Raw genomic sequence first — 22,690 nt, 5'->3', positions numbered from 1 at the left:
GCCAAGGTTGAAAGTCAATACTGAAAAATGTCATTAGCAAAAGCTCTGCTCAGAATGGACAGAACTTCAAAGTGCTTTTCTAATAGCCCCATTCAAATGTGCTCACTACGAGTAGCTCTTGTAGACATGCTAAACAGCATGGTAACTCCAGGTTCAAGTGGATAATTCTGTGTTAACATGATATGCTGATCTTATTACTGGAAAAATAGATATCAGAAGAGAATGACTTCTTGCTGTGCAGTTTGTGTTTGTTGTGAATGTTATGATTCCTGGTGTCCCTTGAATAGATATGTGGACAGAGTTGGCACCGGTGTTTGTAGATTCATAGATTCATAGATTCTAGGACTGGAAGGGACCTCGAGAGGTCATCGAGTCCAGTCCCCTGCCCGCATGGCAGGACCAAATACCATCTAGACCATCCCTGATAGACATTTATCTAACCTACTCTTAAATATCTCAAGAGATGGAGATTCCACAACCTCCCTAGGCAATTTATTCCAGTGTTTAACCACCCTGACAGTTAGGAACTTTTTCCTAATGTCCAACCTAGACCTCCCTTGCTGCAGTTTAAGCCCATTGCTTCTAGTTCTATCCTTAGAGGCTAAGGTGAACAAGTTTTCTCCCTCCTCCTTATGACACCCTTTTAAATACCTGAAAACTGCTATCATGTCCCCTCTCAGTCTTCTCTTTTCCAAACTAAACAAACCCAATTCTTTCAGCCTTCCTTCATAGGTCATGTTCTCAATGCATTGTTCTGGTGGAATGTAGCTGTCAGTGTAGGCCATGGTCATGAGTGGAGACATGATTACACAGGAAGTTATGGTCCATCCCTTGGAGGGATTTCAATATGGTGGAAGAAGGAATCCATAAATAAAATTATACACCTGGATTTTTCTTGTATTTTTCCCTGTGGTAATACAGCTCTCTGTGTGCAAAATGCTTATCTTAAATGCACGTGCAGTTACTGCAACTAAGTTATTGCCATGCAGATATTCAGAGCTGTCTATCTGCATACTCTGCTGCCTGATTTGCATTTATGATCATTGTACATGTGCAATTGTATGCCTCAACATTTTAAAAAATCAGGCCCAATAAGTTGCAGCACATCCATAATCAGAGCTGGTATGCAATATCATATACGAACTTAACCAAAACAAACGCTAAAATAAAAGTAAAAATCAAATAAATTGGAGAGTCTGCCTCTCACTACACTTACCAGTATCAAGCTGGTCTGTATAAACCGCTGGGAGCCTTTATTTATACATAGGATTGATGTTCCTGCTGTAAACCTGCTACTTTTCTATGTTGGACAAAAGCTTTCTGTCTGTGAACTTTGTGTAACATCTCCATTTATATTCAAAATGCTCAGAGCTCCATCCCCATAACCGTTAATGGGTTTTTGTATTCTCTTCAATGGAGTTGACCTGAAGTTGTGACTGGAGGAAGGTTGGTATTCAGTGGCTAATGTTCAGCTTGTCTGATTCTGTGCAAAGCTCAGATATACCTTAAGGATGTGGAAAACTAACCCCACTTATAGAACTATGCAGTGCTAGAACCAATTATATAATTTTTGCTTTTTTCCCAAAGTAGAAAATAAATTTGTTTTATCTAATTTCAAGATCAGTTGCATAATGTGGGCTTGAAAGTTGAATTGCAAAGCAAGAAAAATGTGTGAAAAATGGAGAAGGTAGGTAGAGTTAAAAAGAGGAAACTGAGGAAAAAAAGCAGGGATGGGCAAAGAGAAAATTCTGTTGAAAAAATAAATACAATCCAGGACATGTGCAGTGATGGCCATTAAAAAAGCATTCCTCGCTAACGGTTTCCACATGGTAGTATTTGAACGACAGTTTCCCCCTCTGTGTACAATTGGAGATAATTGGGGAAACATCTTTTTAATGGTGTTCATTGTACCATATGTAGGGATCTTGCACATCCCAGTTGCTTCTCCAGTCTCTGATATGTACCACAGGCTTCCCAGTAGCTAAAACATGTTTTAAATATAATCAATCTTGGAAACAAAGAAAAATGGGGCCAGGCTCTCAGCTAGTATAAATCAGGGCAGTTCCAATAAAGTCAATGGGAGCTGCTGGATGTTCACTCAGCATTTATTTAGAAACCTAAATTTGGACATGGGCGCATCATATTAGGCACCCAGTTGAGATATTCAAAGGCATAACTTGTAATTACACTCCATTTGTATTTCTGAAAACCTCCCTCCTGTTTCCTAACCTCTTCTGTGGTCCTCAAGCTAGCAGTAGATCATGTGACAGCTTAGATCATTCTTTTCTGCATACCTTGCCGTAGATAACCACTGGTGAAATAAACCCTTCCCCTTCCCATGGATCATCAGTGGGGTTTGAACCTAGGACCATCTTCTTAAAAACATGGGCCTCTGCCAACACAACTAAAGGGGTAACTCCATTAGCAGTAGTAGGCTCTCATCCTCATATGTGGATCACTAGAGGGGGACATGTTACATGTACACATTAATACCAACACTCTATTTTTGCTCCTATGTCCAAACTATGGTTCATAGCAGCTTAGTGGGGTGGGAGGAAAAGTCCCTGAGAACTTTTTACTGCACATTTTTATTTGCCATTAATGGTTTATCTTTCCTGTGTTAGGCTTTGAATATGTTCAGACAATATCAGTGGGTTTGTATTTATGTTGGAATGTATTTTGTGAAGATAGGTTTTTGATGATTTTTTTCTCTGTTGTGTGGGTTGCCCTTTGAGATCTTTGAAATAAATATTTTTCTTCTGTTGTGTATATGGCAAACACTGATGTTTTTCCCTTATGATTTTCACACAAACCAACATGACTTCTGCTCCATTTAATACACTCTTTGTGTGACAGCAGCATTGGTGATGTCAGAAAAGGTCAGGGAATAAGATTTGTAAATTACAGTAACTTGAGCTCCCACTGTGGGCTCAACAGTAGCAGAGCATAAAGTTCAATTACTTATTTTATCTCATTCTAAAGTCTTTTTTCCTTCCCTTTTGGTGATGCACCAAATTTTGATCAGATATAAGGAAATCTGTTACCTTCCTGTTAGAGTTGATTTCATTCAAAACCCTTTCAGCATCCCTTTGTAGAGTCAGATGTACCTGGATGAAAAAAAGCATGACTGAAATCATCTGGTGGCCATATTCTTCTCTGACTTACACTAATTTCACACTGGTGTGAAGCCCTTGATTTACAATGGCATAAGTGAGAAGAGAATCAGCCCCACAGTGTAGGAGTTTGACTGAATGATTTCAACAGGGTATGACATACATGTGTTTCCTTCCTAATCTCAGTTATAATGCAGTAAGGAGCTAGAGAGGTGGCCACCAGGCTATCAATAAAGCAGGGTCTACATTTAGGAGGAATGGAAAGTTCTATTTTTCACTAGCAAATTTTTGATGGCAAAACCAAGAGAAATTAAACAGCCAGTCTACATGTGCTTATTGATTACCAGAGAGTTTATAAATTTGTCTGTCAAAAGCAGATGGAGATGGCACTGTTTGATATGGATTTTCCATATAATGTAATTGCATTACTTCAATCACTATAAAACTATGAACAGCCATAGTACAAATGGAAGGGCTGACTGGTGTGTGAAAAGAAAGCCAGTGACTGGGATTGTTTTAATGTGATCATATCTGATCTTTATCATCCTTGTTGAGAGAGAAATGAAAATAGTTTTTCTACTATTCAGTACTAATTGCAAATACAACATGACATTCTATCACATGTCTGGACACTCATAGACATAATGAAAGCTAAATCCTGGAAGTGTCCCACTTACCACTTGAATTTGAAATTTTGGTTTACTCATGTTCATGGTCCTTTCTGTGTTCAAATTCCTCAGACATCTGAGCTTTGTAGCTCAAATACTCATTGAAAGGCAAGTTTTTTGTTTGAATGTTCACTAATGGCAAATTTAAATTTTCTAATTGATGGTAATCGTCATGGTTCATGTTTGCACTGAACTGAGCCAACACAGGAACTTGTAAACATTGTAAACTAAGAAACAATTCTACAGTGGTGGAGCAGGCAGGCCACATCTAGCTAGTACAGCCTCAAATGTGAATTTAATTTTCAAGAATAGTGTTGCTGTTTCCCCACTACATTTATACACCTCAACACTACTGCCAATAGGAATTAATCTCATAGTTGACGGATGATTATAACCAGATAAGAATGGAAAGTTGCTGCAAAATGTCAATTTGTTTTGAATTAAGGATTTTTGTGTACACAAGACAATGTGTTTTAATAATTGGCCGCAACGAATATATGGTCCCAGGTTTGTCAGTAAGAGGTATCCAAGCTCCTTTGGAGAAGTTACTAATTGCTGGTGAGAGACAGGGCTGGCTCCAGGGTTTTGGCGGCCCCAAGCAGCCAAAAAAAACAAAAACAAAAGCCGCGATCACGATCTGCAGCGGCAATTCGGCGGACGGTCCTTCGCTCGGAGCTGGAGTGAGGGACCGTCCGCAGAATAGCCGCCCCTCTCCGGAGTGGCCGCCCCAAGCACCTGCTTGCCAAGCTGGTGCCTGGAGCTGGCCCTGGTGAGAGGAAATGGTGGGTCTTTTGATTAAAGGGATTCAAATGGTCAACACTTTCTGATAAAGAAATTACATACTCTGAGCATTTTGCCTCATCAAGAACTGAGTAAGAACTTGAGTATCTGACCCCATTCTTATAATTGCTATATGCATTACCAATTGTTGAGTGCCAACAGTGTGCTTGGTGTTGTATGGAACACAATAGAAGACATGGGGCCAAAGTAATCCTTGGCATAAACTGGAGCAAATCCCCTTACAGTCAATGAGAATTGCGTGTGTTTACTCTAGGAATGAATTTGCTCCATGGACTCAATGTAATTTCAAAACAAGAGAAAACATTATGCAGACTCTGTGTCTTCATCATACCATTTCATGTATATACTTTAAAATTAGGTAGAGTTAAAATTGAACGTTATTTCCTAAAAGCAGAGGGAGGCTGTCAGAAAACAAGGCAAAAAAAAAAAATAAACTATTCAATTCTCCAGGTTTTTTCTAGGGATGGAGTGACAGTTTCAACAACTTAATTCATTCTTAATCCTATCATCCTAAACTAAATATTTTTTGTTGATGCTTAAAGAGTAAAAAGTGGTGTTTTCTCTAATTCTTTTTTGTTAGGGACATGTGTCATGTGGGAATGCAGCTGTTTGAGTCAAAAGGCCTCCACAACCCATTGCAGAATTTCGTGTCTTCACGTGTAGCTGCCATTTCCTGTCCCCTTCACTTGTGTCAGTGGAGAATGAAAAAGAATTCGCTTCTGTAGGCTTGTGGTAAACAAGCTTCAAGCTGGAACATAACATTCTTTGGGAATTCTTTTATTCCTGAAATATTGATATTAATCTATGGTTTGGGACAATTAACTATTTATAATGTCATGAATGCCATTTATATTTCCCCATACAAACTACCAGTGGCTCACTTCCAGTAGTCACGTCTACTGTCAACAAACTCTTCTTGGCATGGAGAATTAAACAGTAATTATAGCCACAAGCAAACCTATTAACGCATGTTAGTTGCTAATTGTCATGCCTATTTTTTGGAAAGAGGAAGTCCTTAGTAGTGTCTTATTTAATCTGTCCTGTTTTTATTCCAGTGCTTTGTTTTGATTGCTTTAGTTGTTGTTTTGTCTCCGTGTGGTGGTGGTGTGGGGGGCTTTTGTTTTGTTTTAAGCAATTGCCTCTGCTATCTTAGGTGGATGGTGGGGAAGGAAAGATTAAACTTTTATTAAGATAGTCATTCTTAATTTACCAAACAAATTGCAGTTGTTATCCAGTCCATTAGGTGGCATAGGACTGTGACCTCTAAGGGTCATTCTAGTTAGCATGAATGCAGCTGAAACATCTGCAATGGCTGAGTGAACACTATGGAAATATTGACAATTAGTCCATTGTTACCTGCCTTTATTTTGCTAACCCACTTGGTTAGACACCATACAAACCAAGAGCTAAATGCTGGTCACGATGAGTTTAATGTACCTTCCCCCCAAAAAGTGAAAACACCCCGTTCACAATACCCTGGCCCTTTAAAAAAATATCCTCTTATAGTTACAAGTTTTGTTTGAGACTATTGAATTAGGGTGAACAGTGATGCTAAGGAACAGAACACAATGCTGTCTGATTTACAGCACAGCTGATGTGCTGTGCAAAGCAATTCAAAGTCTGATGGTGTGCTTCTCGGAAATGGATGATATGATGAGTTTGGGAAACTTTATTCTTCATGTATAATCTATTCCATGTGTAGATAGTCACATTTATATTTATCTTTTCCTCATATAAGTGCAGAAGAACAATTGAACCCTTAATCTACTACAATTAACTGGCTACTCCATGTGTTCATGGCATCAATATGTTTTTGTCTTAACCTGTAGCGTGAGCTTTGTAAAGTTATTTACAAACGTGTCAATACAATGACATTTAGGTTTGACATCGTTTGGCCACCATTTGTTCTTTATGGATCGATCCTGATGCACCGTTACTCTCCTCAGCTATATTTTGCATTATTACCAGCGATAAGAGAGCATCAATCAGTGCTATTACTGATATACATCTTTTGCCCATTAAAATGCAAATTTTTAGGTGTGCTGTGGATAGAAATCTTTGCCCCTTAAAGCGGTGAAAGGCCTGGCTAATTATGACTCAAACTATTATTCAGATAACTGAGCAGGAAGTCATTATGAAATTTTTAATGTGAATCGTTTTATTTCTCTCTCTCTCCCCTCTCAGTCCCCCGACTCTTGGGCCACAGTTAATCTAATAAGGCAGGCTCTCATTTCAGCCATTAGTGCCTAGGAATTTTACTTTTTCTCTTTCAAGTTAAAAAGCAAATAGAGCCAACAAAATCAACTCATTGTACCAACAGCTTAAAACTCAAGCCTCATAAATATTAAATAAGCAGCTAAATGGTGCATAATTTATGTGAAAAGAGATCAAAAGTTTAAATCCTTAGCTGTTGTGCCGCTCTTATATGGCCTGTGTATCTTTCATACAGGGTTAGTGGGGAAGTCCAGTTTCTGATGCTTTCTATCCTAGGGCTCAGCAGAAACATGGAGCTCCGTGCTACTCATGAAAAGTCTCCATGACGCTTCTTGGCTCAGTTGTTGTTGTGCCTAATCTCGATTAAGGAGATAATAATATCCACTTAGCTTTTTGCGCACAGATCTGAATCCTGGGTTTGTGACTAAACAGGCAGGCATGCCTTTTTCTTTGCCAAAATATACCATAAGGAAGGTGGTCCACAATAATGACTAGTAAGGACTCAGTTAACCATATAAACATACAGTACATCAAGGAAGGCTCTCAGATTGTGACTGACAATACCCCTGTAGTTTATTACCTTGAATGGGAAAAGCACTGCATTTTGGTTCATTTGTCTGTCAGCAAAAACTCCCAGGCTTGTGTAGGCTCCAGATCATAGTGGTCAGGCTTCATGTGCAGCAATACTTCCATAGAGAGACCCATTTTTGGTAGGCCACTGGGCTGAATTCTAAACACAAATGTCTGGTAAGGTAGCAGCAAAGGAACTGTTGTAGCAGAAGCTCAATAACCAATTGTTCAGGATACTATGTGTAGCAGCACACATCCGTATAGGTGAGGATAGAATTAAGTCCTGAGTTAGTGGTGGTGTGTTGTTTTGGGGTTTTTTTGGTACTTGGCCTATTCTTGTACGTGCAAGCCTACAATGGGCTGAGAATACTATGGTTTTAGTCTATCTTAATTAACTTTGTCACTAGAGTGTTACTTTAACCTTTAGTATTTTATATTCATTCTTCTTTGAATATTGGCATCCCTTGGTGACATCCCATAGTCATAGTCATGGCATTTTATGTTTACAAATCTTGGCACAAAGTGAGGATATGGGACAAATCTGATCTGCTGGGTGATGTTTGGTTTTTCAGGTTAACATGACCTTTATTTTAATTGTCTCTTTCATCTGTTTCCCGATCTACACTATTTAGCACAGAACTCTAAATATTTTTGTGTGAAAGCCAGAAATAAGCTATTTGCCCCTCCGCAGCTGTTAACCTGGAGATGGCGGACCACTTTGTATAAAACACAAACAGACCTGAATCGTTATTCCAAACTTAAACAGAAGCTTTCTTGAGAGTTGAAGTTTGGTTAATTTTTCCCCATCTGTCCTTCACCTTCTTTTGTAGATTCAGTCACCAACTGGCTTGTGAGACAGAACCAAGTTCTTTGAAAGATCAACAGCCACACTAAAGGAACTGCTGAGAACAGATCTGTTACTTAAAGCAGATTAAAATGGGAAGCTCCATAGAGGAGGCTATAATTAGAAAAATACAGTTATTTTTACATTGCAGCAGGTAGTATTGGCTGCATGCATCTATTTTAGGCTAAATTTAGCACACAGTTCAGGGGAAACATTAACTCTCTTTTTTAGGGGCTGGTGAGTGGATGGAGAAACTTTTTATAAACTACCATAAATAAGGAGCTTTTGGGAAAATACATCTCTCTCTCTAGCAAAAATGGGGGATCCCATCTTGGGGGATCCCAAGAATCTGACTCTTATTGGGTAGCTTGCAAATATAAAATGAAACACGTGGGTTCTAGATGGCTCCTTCTGTGTTTGGCACTGCCAGTCCATCTGGATTACGGTAAAACTCACATGTCAAATTCTTTCCTAAGTGTGGGTTACAAAGGGGATTTTAGTAAGTATGCAGCAGTGTTGGAAATATTGATGGGCTGCTTGTGTCTGATGTGCAAAGAAAAGGATTCTATTTTGAAACAATTCTCCTTATTGTTGGGCCAGTAGTGTCGGATGTGAAACAGTGGAAAGGATTCCATTTCAGACAATTCTCTGACATAAATTTGGTCTGTAATTGTCTCCTACCTGGGACGTTGTCTGTAAACAGGATCTCTGTTTCTTAATGGTTTACTTCCTGCAGCTCAGCTTGTTTCTCCACCCAAAGTAATGAGCCATATTTGTAACTAGCCACTTTACAATTATTATCTCACAAATAGCAAAATAATGTGGGGGAAAAATGGCTTTGTAGTTAAACTAAAGATGAGATGAACCAAAACCTCATATCCAAAATCCACTGACCTTTTGGTGAGTTAAAAATCTGACCATGGATCCATGTTCAAAATTTGCAGAACTTCCTTGGCCAGATCCTCTGATTATGTAAATCAGTGTAGCTCCTTTGAATCCAAGAGAGTTACTCTAATGAACACCTACTGAGGATATGACCCACTTTTTTTTAATCGTAGTCTTATGCGAAATCCCATATTCCCAACCCCACCCAAATTAGGGAGATTTGGTACCAGATCTGAACTGTATGACCAGAACCTCTCTCTTTAAGGATACATCTCCACTATGAGCTAGAGGTGTGATTCCTGGCTCACGTACACATGCTCACACTAGCTCTCCTCTGAGCTAACACACTAAAAATAGTAGCGTAGCCATGGTAGCATGGGCAGTGGTGGCACGGACTAACCGCTCTGAGTACAAATGCTCCTAAACCACCTGGGAATGTACTTGGGGCGGCTGCTGCTGTCCATGCTACCCACAGCTATGCTATTTTTTGTGGTCTAGTGTGAATATGTATGTGCGAGCTGGGAATAACATCCGTAGCTTGTAGTGTAGATGTAGACTAAGACATAATTATCTTGGATTCATGTCTATATGCATTTGGCATGTTTCTGTTAACTTTAAACTATAGGGCAAGAGAGAGAGAATTTTGCAGACAACAACTGACTTTTTCTGCCCCTGTTCATTTCTGATCAGTGGGACTTTATGGAAAGCCTGAAGAAAATAAAAGAAAGTAAGAAAGAAAACTCTTCTCTTATGTGATCATGTGCGGCCCCCTAGAATAGCATTTCACTCCCCAGCCCAGGAGTCTCATCCAGCTAATTTTAAGTCCTTGTTTAATGTTGTTTGAGGGCTTGTATTCACAAGATATTTTTTTTACCTCAAGTTAACTGATGTTAATTAATTGATTTCCACATGGTAGTTAACATCTTTGTAAAGGCTAATCTGGGTGCCCCCCCCCCAACATTTGTTCCTTGGGGAACATGTTGGGTTAGTTCTAGGGGTGAATGAGCTAAAATACATGTTTTTCCTAGGGAAGACAAGGCCTAGGAGTGTACAATAACTTTGCCCATCAGTATAGTGCAGGAATGAAGAATAACATCTTCAAATTAAATCTACAGGGAGAATTTTAGGTTGGCAGAAATATACCTACCCAAGCTGAATTTTGACTAAGATGTCCAGGTTAACATACCATTAGTCTTTCAAAAAGTGTCTTTGAATATTTAGATTTTATCAGTAGTCAGGACATTGGTTTTATATCTCAGCAGAAAGACAAATAGTAAATAATGAGTGGGTCTAGCAGCAATTAGCCTATTATAGAAAGCTATTAAAATGTCAACATTTATATTGATAATGCCACAATTCACGTCACTCCTCTGGCAGTTTAGAGCTAGATTGCACATGCAGCTAACACCCTTGTACCATTATAATTGCATGCATAATATAAAACATCTCACCCATAGAGTCCATCTCTTTTTATTTATATAATTTGTTATGTCTGCATAATAATTAGATATTTTATTCAATCTTTTACATATAAATGAGTTTTATTGAACAAATGTTGCTGCTGTCCACCCGCCAAGCTTCAGTTTAGCACGGTGTGACTGTATTGTTTATGGTTCCTATTTGATTCTATTGCAGAAACAAGTTTGTTTATTGCTTTTAAGTCTCCCTCGCTGACACCATGTAAAATTAAAGGCAAGGTTAAATTCTTAATCATTTCAGAATATATATATATATTTTTTACATTTCTGTAACCTTGGATGGTAATGTCACAAATCAAACAAAAATGCTCGTTGTGTTCTGGCTCATAGGAAAAGGCTGCTGGCAAAACGGCTGCAAAGCTTCCAAGATACAGGAACAAGTTACTGTTCAGATTTATAGTCCTGAAAAAGTACATCAATATTTGCAGCTATTCATGTTTGTTTCTCTTTATGTTTTACAACTGTGCCACCCACATGCCAATATGAGGCTGCATAAATCTAAGCTGTGGCTCAGTGGAGGTGTGTGGCTGGCGGTGTCTGAATCTTAAGGACAGAGATTTTCTAACTTTTTACTGTTAGACCACACTGCAGTATCTGGTTATGTCAGAAGGAGGACAGGCGATACTGGATGTGGTTTAATTAGGTCACAAATTTATTCCTAAATGTCGAGAGTATCTGGCAGATAAAATTGTACAGTGCAGGTAATTCCATGATCATTTACATATACCCAGGATGGCTGCTGTCAGCCTTTCCCCTCAACCCATCCTCGTCCCCAACCAACCTGCTGCTGGGACCTCATTACCCCGCCCCTCTTGAATGAGGGTTAAGGGGGACTGTAAAAGGTGGGTTGATTCCCTGCCATACCAGGAGTCCAACCCCATCCCCCCTGGGTTTCCACTCCTTTAAAGAATACCTCCTTTAAATCCTTTACCAGTCCATTTTATCGATCCCCATATTTCTTCCCTATGGAGTATCTGCACTGGACATCTGCCACAAACAGGCACCAGCAATTAGTTTCGCTGCCTCCTCCCATACCTAGCTGGGTTCCCAGACATCTTCTAATGCCTCCTTTTATATCAGCCAAAGACATGTCAGCTCCCAAGTCTGACAGGTCCAACCCAGGTTCCCTAAATAACTCTGGTGCCTCGTATGCTATTTTGGATGAGAAATTACGAACCCATGTATGCCACTGGTGAATTTGGCCACCTCCCTATTAACAAGATGAGGAGGTATGTGAAGTTGAGGGGGCTTCACCACTTCCTGACACACCGTGCATTGAAACATATCCGACCAAATCATTTTTACTCCTGGAAAAAGTTGCCGGATCTGCCCCCAGTCCCTCTTATCTCTGCGGAGTAAGTCCACCGCTTTATACATTCCTAAATCATTATCCCCAGGGGAATCACAGTCATATCTGGTGCCTGCTCATGGGCCATAACGCTGTACAGAAGGGACATCAGCTGGTCCCATAACATGCCCCTCCTCCCAAGTTAGATCAGGGCTGCTTCATCATCAAAGCCCAGCTGTGAACCACCAGACAATCTGGAAGCCTGCCTGAGCTCCCAGTAAACCAGTGGTTCTTAAACTTTTGTACTGGTAACCCCTTTCAAATAGCAAGCCTCTGAGTATGACCCCCCCCTTATAAATTAAAAACATGTTTTTATATATTTAACACCATTATTAATGCTGGAGGCAAAGCAGAGTTTGGGGTGGAGGCTGACCGCTCGGGACCCCCCATATAATAACCTCATGAGCCCCTGAGGGGTCCCAACCCTCAGTTTGAGAACCCCTGCAGTAAACAATACTGTTCCTGCAGAGCTACACCACCATCTGCGTGGCCCATCTGCCAGCATCTGTAATGCAAACACAAAGGAAAATTAACATTGATTCCCCACCTGGGGTCTCACGTATGTTCTGTATGCTTCAGAACGCCAACACCCAATCGGTTGAATTTGCATTAGCCCCCAGACATTAGCTTCTGGTGTTGCCGCCTGTATCCTGAATGAGTGGGAACCAAAATCATGTGTTGGAAGTCCCAATCTTGTCAGTCCCCATCTTAAAATGGTAACAATCTGGTATGTTTGATTCATGGTGATGGGAGTGCCCTCACCATGAATTAAGAGGGGCCCATCGCTCCCTGACCTTATTGCCACGTGTGTCCTAACAGCTCCGCAGGGCAGACCCTGGACTCACCAGCCTCCTGTAAAATAATGGATTCACCCCGGCTTCCTTGATCTGTCTTTGACCTCCTCAAGGTTGATATCACCGATTGCCTCTTCCAGTGTATAAAATGGTCATTCGGAGAAGAACCCCAAAAGGTTAAAGTCAGAGGGATGTTCCGCAAGTGCATGAAAAACAGACTTGATATCGCACTTGACCATAAGCGCCCCGGGGCCACAAGACCCAACTATGCGCACAACCTCATCAATGGAAGAATTGTGCATGGAACACAAGGCCAGATCTATTCCATCACTAACTGACCTACCCCATGGCTATGAAAGGTGCTCAATTAAGTGATATTTGCCTGGAGACTTGTTAGGGACCAAGCTTAGGAGAGAAACCTGGAAGTTCTATGTAGGTAAGCAATTGAATGGCCTTGCTACTCTATTCTCCTTTAATTCTTGTGTAATCTTTTCCCTTACAATATGACTCATTCCCACTAAGGATTTCAAAGTTTTGGACATCACATGACTTCTTTCCCCCGTAAAGGGGTTCCTAAACCCCACAGTAAACCCATTCCACTAATATGCCCCATCTATCTTGTTAGGGTAATCGCAAAGGAGAACCCTTAACACCTCCAGCTTAAGTGGAGATGGCGCTTTTGTCCAGCCCCTCCATTTTCAGCTCGCCCCCCACCCTCCTGTGCGGTGGCCCCCATACTCTGCTCCTGCCCCCATGGGTATGCGGGCGGCACCTGACTTACCCTATTCTGTTTCCATACTGCACCCTTCCCCCGACTGCAGTGCAAATCGTGGGCTGTATGGGCCCCAGAGCACATTCCACGAACGTGCCTAAATTTGCAGCTGCTATGAAAACAACCCTGCTTTCGTTAAATGCCCAGCAAATGTCGTTATGAGCCTTTGGCCCCTGGTGGGCTTACTGTGGAATGAGCAGATTGCGGTCAACATGAAAACCAGCCCTCTGCGGTGCCACCTACTCTAACCACAGCATATGATGTGGTTATCCCACCAGCTTCTGGTTTGTGTTGCTGCCCTCAATCTAAACTGCTTGTCATAGTGAAACCAAGCATATCTTATGCCTACCTGATTATATCCATATATTTGAATAATGTTGGGCTTCTTTCTGCATAAACCTCTGCAATAAAGCCTGCATAGAGAAGGAAGGCGGCTTCCCAATTTCCCCATGTTCTAGTCACCCTTGGCTGCTTGAGCATTTCATTGCCCAGGCTTACTGTCTGTCAGCATCTCCCTGTGCACAGTGATACTATGTCTATATATTCCCCTCTCAAAATGTTATCCTTAGTGCTACTAAGAAGGTGAACTCCCATCAGATCATCTACCCCAGCATAACCATATGCGTGATTGACCACTGGGGCACCCTTAGTACTCTGTTGCTCCACCGCTGCCTTGGGGGAAGCAATTTTATCCCACAAATTCACATTCCCTAATGTTGGGGGAGTTGTAAGGTGCTCTGCAATCTCTTCCCCCACCCCAATTAAGTGCTCCCACCCTCTGGTGAGGGGTCTGCCCCGCTTGACTATTGCCTGTCTCCCAAACTTGAGCCCAAGCTGGGTTTCCATTTTTACCACCTCCAAACCCCCACACCCATGGAAGCTCCCAGCGGCTGTAACAACTGAAGGTTAGCTTCTAACAGCTGTGTAATGCCATTAGCTTCTATAGAGGTGCCCATACCCCGACATCCTCAACATAGCTCCTAGGAAACCAGACCCCTCCTGTAGCCTATTTGCTAGTTGCATTACCCCACTAGGTTCTGTGTCTCCTGCCCTCCAGGGTGGGAGGGATAAGTAGCCACGCTCCTCTCCAGCTCTGCCTGGTTCAGGTAAAAGAGAGCTTTTCTTGCAGGTGTGGACATAAATAATACCCCCTTTTTTTTGGTCACTGAGGGGAGGGGGGAAATGGGTCAGCATCCTCATGCTTAGCTATTATGAAGCTGCTGTAGCAAGAAACTCTAGGCCAGTGGTTCTCAACCTGTGGGCTACTTGCAGCCCAATCAGCACACCGTTGCGGCCCATGTGACATCCTCAGGGCCATACAGATAGTAGAAATATTGTGTGGATGCGGCCCACATAACACACAGAGAGCTGCATATGCGGCCCACAATAGTAAATAGGATGAGAACCATTGCTCTAGGCCAGTGGTTCCCAAACTTTAATAACCCGCAAACCCCTTTCACTAAAATGTCAAGTCTCGTGAATCCCCTCCTAAAAATGAATATTTCCAGGGATTTTCTCCCTTATCTCAGCATAAATTATAAAGCAGTGATCTTGGAAATAAAAAATTTGTTTTTATGTCATGCTTATTACACACGATTTATTAATTATTTATCATTACAGTATTTTTATTACATTATGAAAACGGCATCGCTCTTCCAAGATCTCACTTTTGTAGCTTGTATCACTTTTGATTAAGCCTGTTATAAGACAAGGCTCCTAGCAGAAGCACCAGTAGAAAAAAGGGGTGCAGAGGGGAAGCCCCTGCGCTCTCTGGGGCATGGGGGGCACTGACAGAAAAGGGGGGGGGTCTGAGGGTGAAGTTCACCCCTATGGAGAGGCCCAGCACAAGCCTGTGCATCACTTAAATCTCACTTATGTCCTATTTTGAAGACATAAATGCTGCATCTGCTGGCTGTTTGCAGGGGCAAATTCAATATAAAACCCAAACAAACAAGTTTTGATTGTAACATAATCTTCCAATCCAAAAGGTGATTCAAAATAATAGTATGGTGGCTGAGATCTGTATGGAATATATATTTGTCAAATAGATACAGTACTGATTTTAATTTCCAGCTCTACAGTAATTAAAAATATTAATTAACAAGGGAAGTTCTGGGACTTGGGTAAATGGAAGAGTTTTCACAGAGCAGAGTGTTTTATCTGTCATGTATGTAACAGATAGGCCTTTTTTTCTTTCCATTTCAGTCCAGTAAACCAGGCGAGTGGGGAATATTTAAACTTTTTCATCTTCAGTATTCAAAATTTGATTTGCTTTTCAGCTTTTAAAAGAGCTCTGGTTACTGTTCAACAGTCTTCCCCTCTGTGCAGTCTTCCCTTCTCCAAGTCTGGAGACTATTTCCCCATTAAAGTTGGTCATTGAACTCCTCTTTTACAGCCTATGCTTTGCAACAAAGAATTACGTTCTGGGGTCATTGGAGCTGGCTTAAACTGGAGCGAGGCACTTCTCCAACACTTCCAGGTAATGCATTGTGTTAAGGAAATAGAAGGGACTTCAGATGAGAGCAGTATTAGAACATAACATAAGAACGGCCGTACTGGGTCAGACCAAAGGTCCATCTAGCCCAGTATCCTGTCTACCGACAGTGGCCAATGCCAGGTGTCCCTGAGGGAGTAAACCTAACAGGTAATGATCAAGTGATCTCTCTCCTGCCATCCATCTCCACCCTCTGTCAAACAGTCTAGGGACACCATTCCTTACTCATTGTGGCTAATAGCCATTAATGGACCTAACCTCCATGAATTTATCCAGTTCTCTTTTAAACGCTGTTATAGTCCTAGCCTTCGCAACCTCCTCAGGTAAGGAGTTCCACAAGTTGACTGTGCGCTGTGTGAAGAAGAACTTCCTTTTATTTGTTTTAAACCTGCATATAGAGCCTAATCTAATGCCCACTGAAATCAATGGAAAGACTCCCATTATCTTCAATGGGTGTTGGACTGTGCTCGTAATAGAGTAGTGACCAAGTTGTTGTCATTGTTTCAAATTGTTACTGTGTGGTTAGTTATTACAGGCACAGTTGTGACCTGTGTTACGCACCTCTGCAGGGCAATTTGGGGGGTAAGAAAGAGGTTGCCCCACATGGCGGGTCATAGTGTGGGAGGAAGAGTAGCCTCTGTAGGGCCACTACGCTCCTTCCTATGCAGCTAGCTAGTGGGTGGACGGAGCCTTGACATCACTACCCCCGACCCAGTTGGCATGGAGGGGAAAGTAAATCTGTTCCAGGTGTATGGTTCTGACTAAAGCCCGAAGTGTACTGATGCTACACAGGTATCTATGTGGATTTAGATCTTAAATGTAAAACAAAGGACATTTTAAGGATTTTTTTTACTAGAAAATATAGATTCTATTATATTCTATATAGATTCCTATCCTGCCTTCATAACTGTAATATCTGGGCTCCTTCCAGTAGTGCATTAATTGAGGTGACTAGTATCAGACATATGTGACAGGTTTCATAGTAGCAGCCGTGTTAGTCTGTATCCGTAAAAAGAACAGGAGTACTTGTGGCACCTTAGAGACTAACAAATTTATTAGAGCATAAGCTTTCGTGGACTACAGCCCACTTCTTCGGATGCATACAGAGTGGAATAAATATTGAGGAGATCTATATACACACATACAGAGAGCATAAACAGGTGGGAGTTGTCTTACCAACTCTGAGAGGCCAATTCAGTAAGAGAAAAAAAACTTTTGAAGTGATAATCAAGCTAGCCCAGTACAGACAGTTTGATAAGAAGTGTGAGAATACTTACAAGGGGAGATAGATTCAATGTTTGTAATGGCTCAGCCATTCCCAGTCCTTATTCAATCCTGAGTTGATTGTGTCTAGTTTGCATATCAATTCCAGCTCAGCAGTCTCTCGTTGGAGTCTGTTTTTGAAGTTTTTCTGACATATGTGGTTCATTCTCTCATGAAATGTTTCACAAAAGCAACAGTAAAATCTTTGCATACAGTATATATTTGGCATGCCTACCTTGAAAGAAATTTCTGATAGGCTTCAAAGAATAGCATCTGCCTGCCGTTGGTGACATCAGATGCTGAACTAAAGTTCATGGAAAGAAATTTTAAATTTTTTACATGGAAGTATTAGCACTAGAAATGTTTTGTGCACTGATTCAATCAGGGAAAGGAAATATAATAAAGACCATGTGATTTGTCTGGCCAATCAAACCAATGACCCAACTTAAGCTGAATAGGAAGTAGAGAGCACTTCCGAAGATTTATTTCCAGTCAGTTATAGAGTCAAAAATGTTAATCAAATGACTTATTTTGCGGTAACTGTGATTTGCTCCTGGATATCTGCAAGCAAAGAATTTGTTGGATTTGTTTTTCATTGTAAATAATGCACTGAGTTTTAGTTCTGAGACTCGACTAGTCTGCATTCATTCTGCTAAATCTCATCAAAATGATACTGACCCCTGCACGGCAGAACTATAGGTAGCAAAATTTCCATAGTTGGAGAACATGGTAAGAATGTTGAAATATACTGAATGATACACCTCTTGCTGACATTGTACAATATTTTCCCAGTCTACAAAATTCACCTATGTTGCAGTGACCCTGCTCATAATGCCTAATTCATGTAAATGCACAAAACATTCTCTTTCTTGAGCCACAAAACAGTATGAGCAATGAGATTAAAGCCTTCTCCTGCTCCGATTGGTGCCAGTGGCAAACTCCCATTGAATTCATGGTCCTGAAATGACATTACTGATCTCTGTACCAGCAACGCATGTGCTAAAGACTTAGATATAAATGACCTCATACAAACAGTAAAGGTGTCTTGCACCCATCTTGTATTATATGGAGGTAGAATACTGCCAGAGAGCAATCTACTTAAGCTAAGTGGCTTCAATAAATTGAATTATTATATGCTCAAGCCAAATAAAACACCACTATTCCTTATATAAATGTGTTGAATATACATTTCCTCATTGTGAGTCATCAAAGGGATAGTATCATATCAGAAACTGTAAATGATTTTGATGGACTTGCTAGGGAGTTTTAACCTACCCAAATAATTGCATACCTCTGTCTGTGTGAACAGGTGATTAGCATTGTTGGGCAAGAAGAGCTCTCACCTGAAGTATTCTGTAAATATAATCTCTGACAGCTAGACTTCCTCATATTATGGAAAGGTGTTTGGAATAAAAGTCTGGCCCTATAGCCCTTACTCATGGAGATACTCCCATTGAATACTGGGATGGTGTAAATTAGCATAGCTCCATTGAAGTCAGTGGAGCTACATGATTTACATCATTGGAGGATCTGGCCCAGTAGGACTACTTGCTAATGTAAGAGGAGATCAGAATGGGAAATTGCCACCAAGGCTAATTCATGATTTTTTCCCAGAAGGTGTAGTTTTGCCATTTCATCCCCCAAAGCCATTTTCCCTTAGACCATCTTCATGAATGAATTCAAATCAACCAAATAGTAGTTCTGTGTGTCACTAATTCCCAGAAAAATAGCACAGGTAGGAATGATGCTAACTCCAGCGACTTTTCAAATCCTGATAGCAATGTATTTAAAGAAACAATTTTCTCCTCAGACCAGTTGAATTCAAGAGTTACTAAATAACTTATTTGAACTCTCTTTATTCTATGCTTCAGAGACTCCTGGTAAAATAGACAGTTATGTACAGGTAGAGAGTAGGAGGACATTGTGTCCTGGTTTTACAGAGGCGGTCCATGTTGCTTAATGCGCTGTCCCTGCTGGTTTTCATCAGGACATTAAAATGACCCAGTTTTCTTCTGCTTTACTATGGTCTTCCCTGCAGCTTACAGGTACGGGTGATATTTAAAGTCAGCCTTCCTTTGTGAAATGTCAAATACAAAAGAGACAGGAGAGGTAATGAAAACAACTAACAGAAAGAGGGAGAAGAGAATCAAATAAAGACTGCCAGCATGAAGTCATGAGAACCCAATAACAAGACCATTTTGCTCATTGCACTGCCTCCTATCTGTGTGGATATACTATGCCCCCCACACCTTCCTTCCCGAAGTTAGAGAACAGCGGGAGGGCGTGGGAATGTTTTGGGAAAGGAATATCCACAGTTTGATGTGGGATATGAGCATGTTGTTATCGCATCTTCAGTCTCCATCCAAAATGAGGAAAACCGGTACTGGTGCAGCATAATAAATATAAAATGATCACTGCCATTATAGTCTAGTCCTGCTTGAAATCTGAGTGGTTTGGACTAGAGTTCATTTTTTATATGCCTCTAAATAAAGTTACTGTGTGTTTTTTCCCTCCTTCTCCCTCCTTAAGTAGATACTGTAGCTTAATGAACAAAAGGCTTAATCATGCTGGTATCAAGATATCCTTTTTACAGCCATGCAAATGTTCTTTGGTATATAATTTGTACATGCTTCACTCATCTATTACCATTGTTCTTCCTAAATGAGCAAATGCAAATGTTACACTAAGGGGCCCATCTTCATAGCTTACTGAATATAATTCCTGACAGCAACATGAAGCTATTTAGCATAATTTTCCTGTTAATAAACTGCCAATTACAGTAATTTAGTTTTTAGCTTCTAAAGACCACAAGGTAAATGGTGATTTCCAACCCCCTCCCAAGTCATTTCTCATTTTATTATTTTAATGTTTCTGTGGAAAAAAAAGAGAAAAATGGCATTGCCTCAGTTGTTTAAAGATACCCTAACCTAATTTGTTTCCTTTCACTAATTCAGAAGTCTTCCTCATTAAAGTGCAATTTTGGTGTCCGTAGAGCATATGTAATATCAATATTAAACATGACCAGCGATGAGGTGGCATGGAGATCTTACAAAACTAAATTGTTTGTGAAGGCTGCAAATGGTTAGAAACACCTGCCTAGCAGTGAAAAGGCAGGTGGTTGTTTGTTGTTGTTGTAGCAGCTGTTACTCCTGGGGGAATTTTGTGCGCAGAATTCATGTCTCCCACCGATTTTTTTTTTGCTTCCCCCCCCCCCCCCCCCCAGAAAAATGACTTTCTGACCGGGAAGCAAAGGAAAGCTGCAAGACACCACTCCCTGGCAGTGCAGGTACATCGTTTCAGGCACCCGGAGCAGCCGGCTGAGAGGTAAATCACTGTGGGGCTGGGGACACCCCAGCCAGTGGCTCCTACCCTGAGCCAGAATCAGCTGCTAGTCCTGGCTGGGCTGGAGGCAGGAGAGGACGGGGCTTCCATTTCAGACCAACCCCCAGAAACCTCCCCCAGCTGCCGGAAGTTCAGCATCCTCCTCTGCTTCCTGCCCCCATTGCTCCTCAGCTGTGTGTGTCATGAGGAATCACTGTATGGGGAGCTGCTCCCCCATCCACCCAACCGCTATGAATCTGGACCTCCCATACCTAGACACCCCTGCCAAGCCTCACCGGGTACATCCAAAACTCCCTTAGCCCTCCATACCCGAACCCCACTCCACTGAACCTCAACCCCTGCATCTGGAGTCCCACTGTACCCAGGCTCTGTGCCTTTGGACCCCCACTCCTGCACCCAGAGCACCCCCCACTGAGCTCCCTGCACTCAACCCCCCCAGTGCTCCACCCTCTGCACCACCCTAAGCCCCCACATCCAGACCCCCGTACCACTGACCCCAACTGGCTATACCCAGACCTGCTCCCCCATTGAGACCCTCACACCTGGACCCCTCTGCTGAGCCCCAACCACCTTCACCTGAAAGCCCCTGCAGAGTACCATTGCCCCTGCACTTGGACCCGCCCCTCACGAGCCTCCCTGCATCCAGATCCCCCCACACCTAATCCCCCCACTGAGCTGCCTGCACCCAGATTGTCCCACACAGAACCCTCTCACCCCACACCTGGATCTCCCCACACTGAGCCCCTCCACACTTGGATCCTGCCTGGTTGAGCCTGCCTGCCCCACACCTGGTGCAGAGGGGCTGGGCCTCAGGGTGTTTTTGGGGCAGGCCCAGGCCTTGCGCTGTGTCAGGGTTGGGTGCAGCCTCACCGCTGAGTCCATGGTCCGGGGATGGGGGGGCTGCAGGGTGATCTCCTACCTTTGTGCAGCCAATGGCCTGTGTGCCATTGACAAATAAAACTTGCAGAATTTTTAATTTTTTGTTGCAGAATGCCCTCAGGCGTAAGTTGTTAAAAAGCTCCCCAACCTCAGAGGCTTACAAAGAGCTTTATTAAAGACAATGGAGAAATGTACAACAGGAAAAAAGAAGGTGTTCATAGTGGAAAAGTTTCAAAGATGTATTTAGACACAATTATGTTTTGAACAGGCTTTCATGCACAGTATTTTTTGTATAGCTCTCTCCTCAGCCTTGGGTATTACAGGAAATTTGCATGAAAACAGGCTCTTTGTTTCTTAAGAGTTATACCAATAATAGAAAATCTGATAGAACCTAGGCCTAGATGGTTTACGGATGTGGAAGAAGATCATAATAAGATATAGGATACAGGGTGTTCACTTGGAAGTGGAGGATAAGAGAAGGGTTGAAACACCCAAAACTAGATGGAGGGATGTCATATAAAAGGATCTGATTAGCTGTGGAGTTTCTGAGGAAATACTTCAAGACAGACTGGAATGGAGAAAAGAACTTGAAGAGCTGAACCTATAGATAGGACTAAAGGCTAGAAGAAGAAGGTGTTTCTGCAGTACCCATTGTGATTATGACTTTGAGTGGGGGATAAGCAGTAGAAACAGATGGACTCTAGCAAACAAAGGTCCCCGGTGGTTAAATATAAGGGCAGAAAGATTATGGGACAAAATTTTCAGAAGTGACTTGCGGTTTTTGTGCCTCAATTTTTCTGTCCCTTAAAAAACCAGATTTACAGAAAGTGCTAAAAAGAAAGTACATTGATCCGCTCTAAAAGTCAGCTACCTTTAAGGCTTCTCAAGCAGGACACTTAGAAATTGCGGCACCCAATATCTCCAATCGTTTTTGAAATTCTTGGCCTGGGTGCCAAAAGTTAGGCATCTAAATCTAGATTTAAGCCCCTTAGTAAACATAGCCCATTGATTTCAGGAGAGTTATAGGTGCTCAGCACCTCTGAAAATAAGACTGCTGCTTTAGATGTGTAAATATGGGTTCAGGGATCTAGCTTTAAGCACTTGTGTGAAAATTGTGGCCATTGTATGTAAGCATAATTGTTTGTATATAGATTAATTGAAGCAACTCTGTTCTTAATGTTTAAATACCTTTAGTTTGGAATCTGCTTAGATCTAGTGGCAAATA

Source organism: Chrysemys picta, chromosome 8 (assembly GCF_011386835.1).
Source record: "Chrysemys picta bellii isolate R12L10 chromosome 8, ASM1138683v2, whole genome shotgun sequence".
Classification (NCBI taxonomy): domain Eukaryota; kingdom Metazoa; phylum Chordata; order Testudines; family Emydidae; genus Chrysemys; species Chrysemys picta.
Note: the sequence above shows the minus strand (reverse complement) of the source record.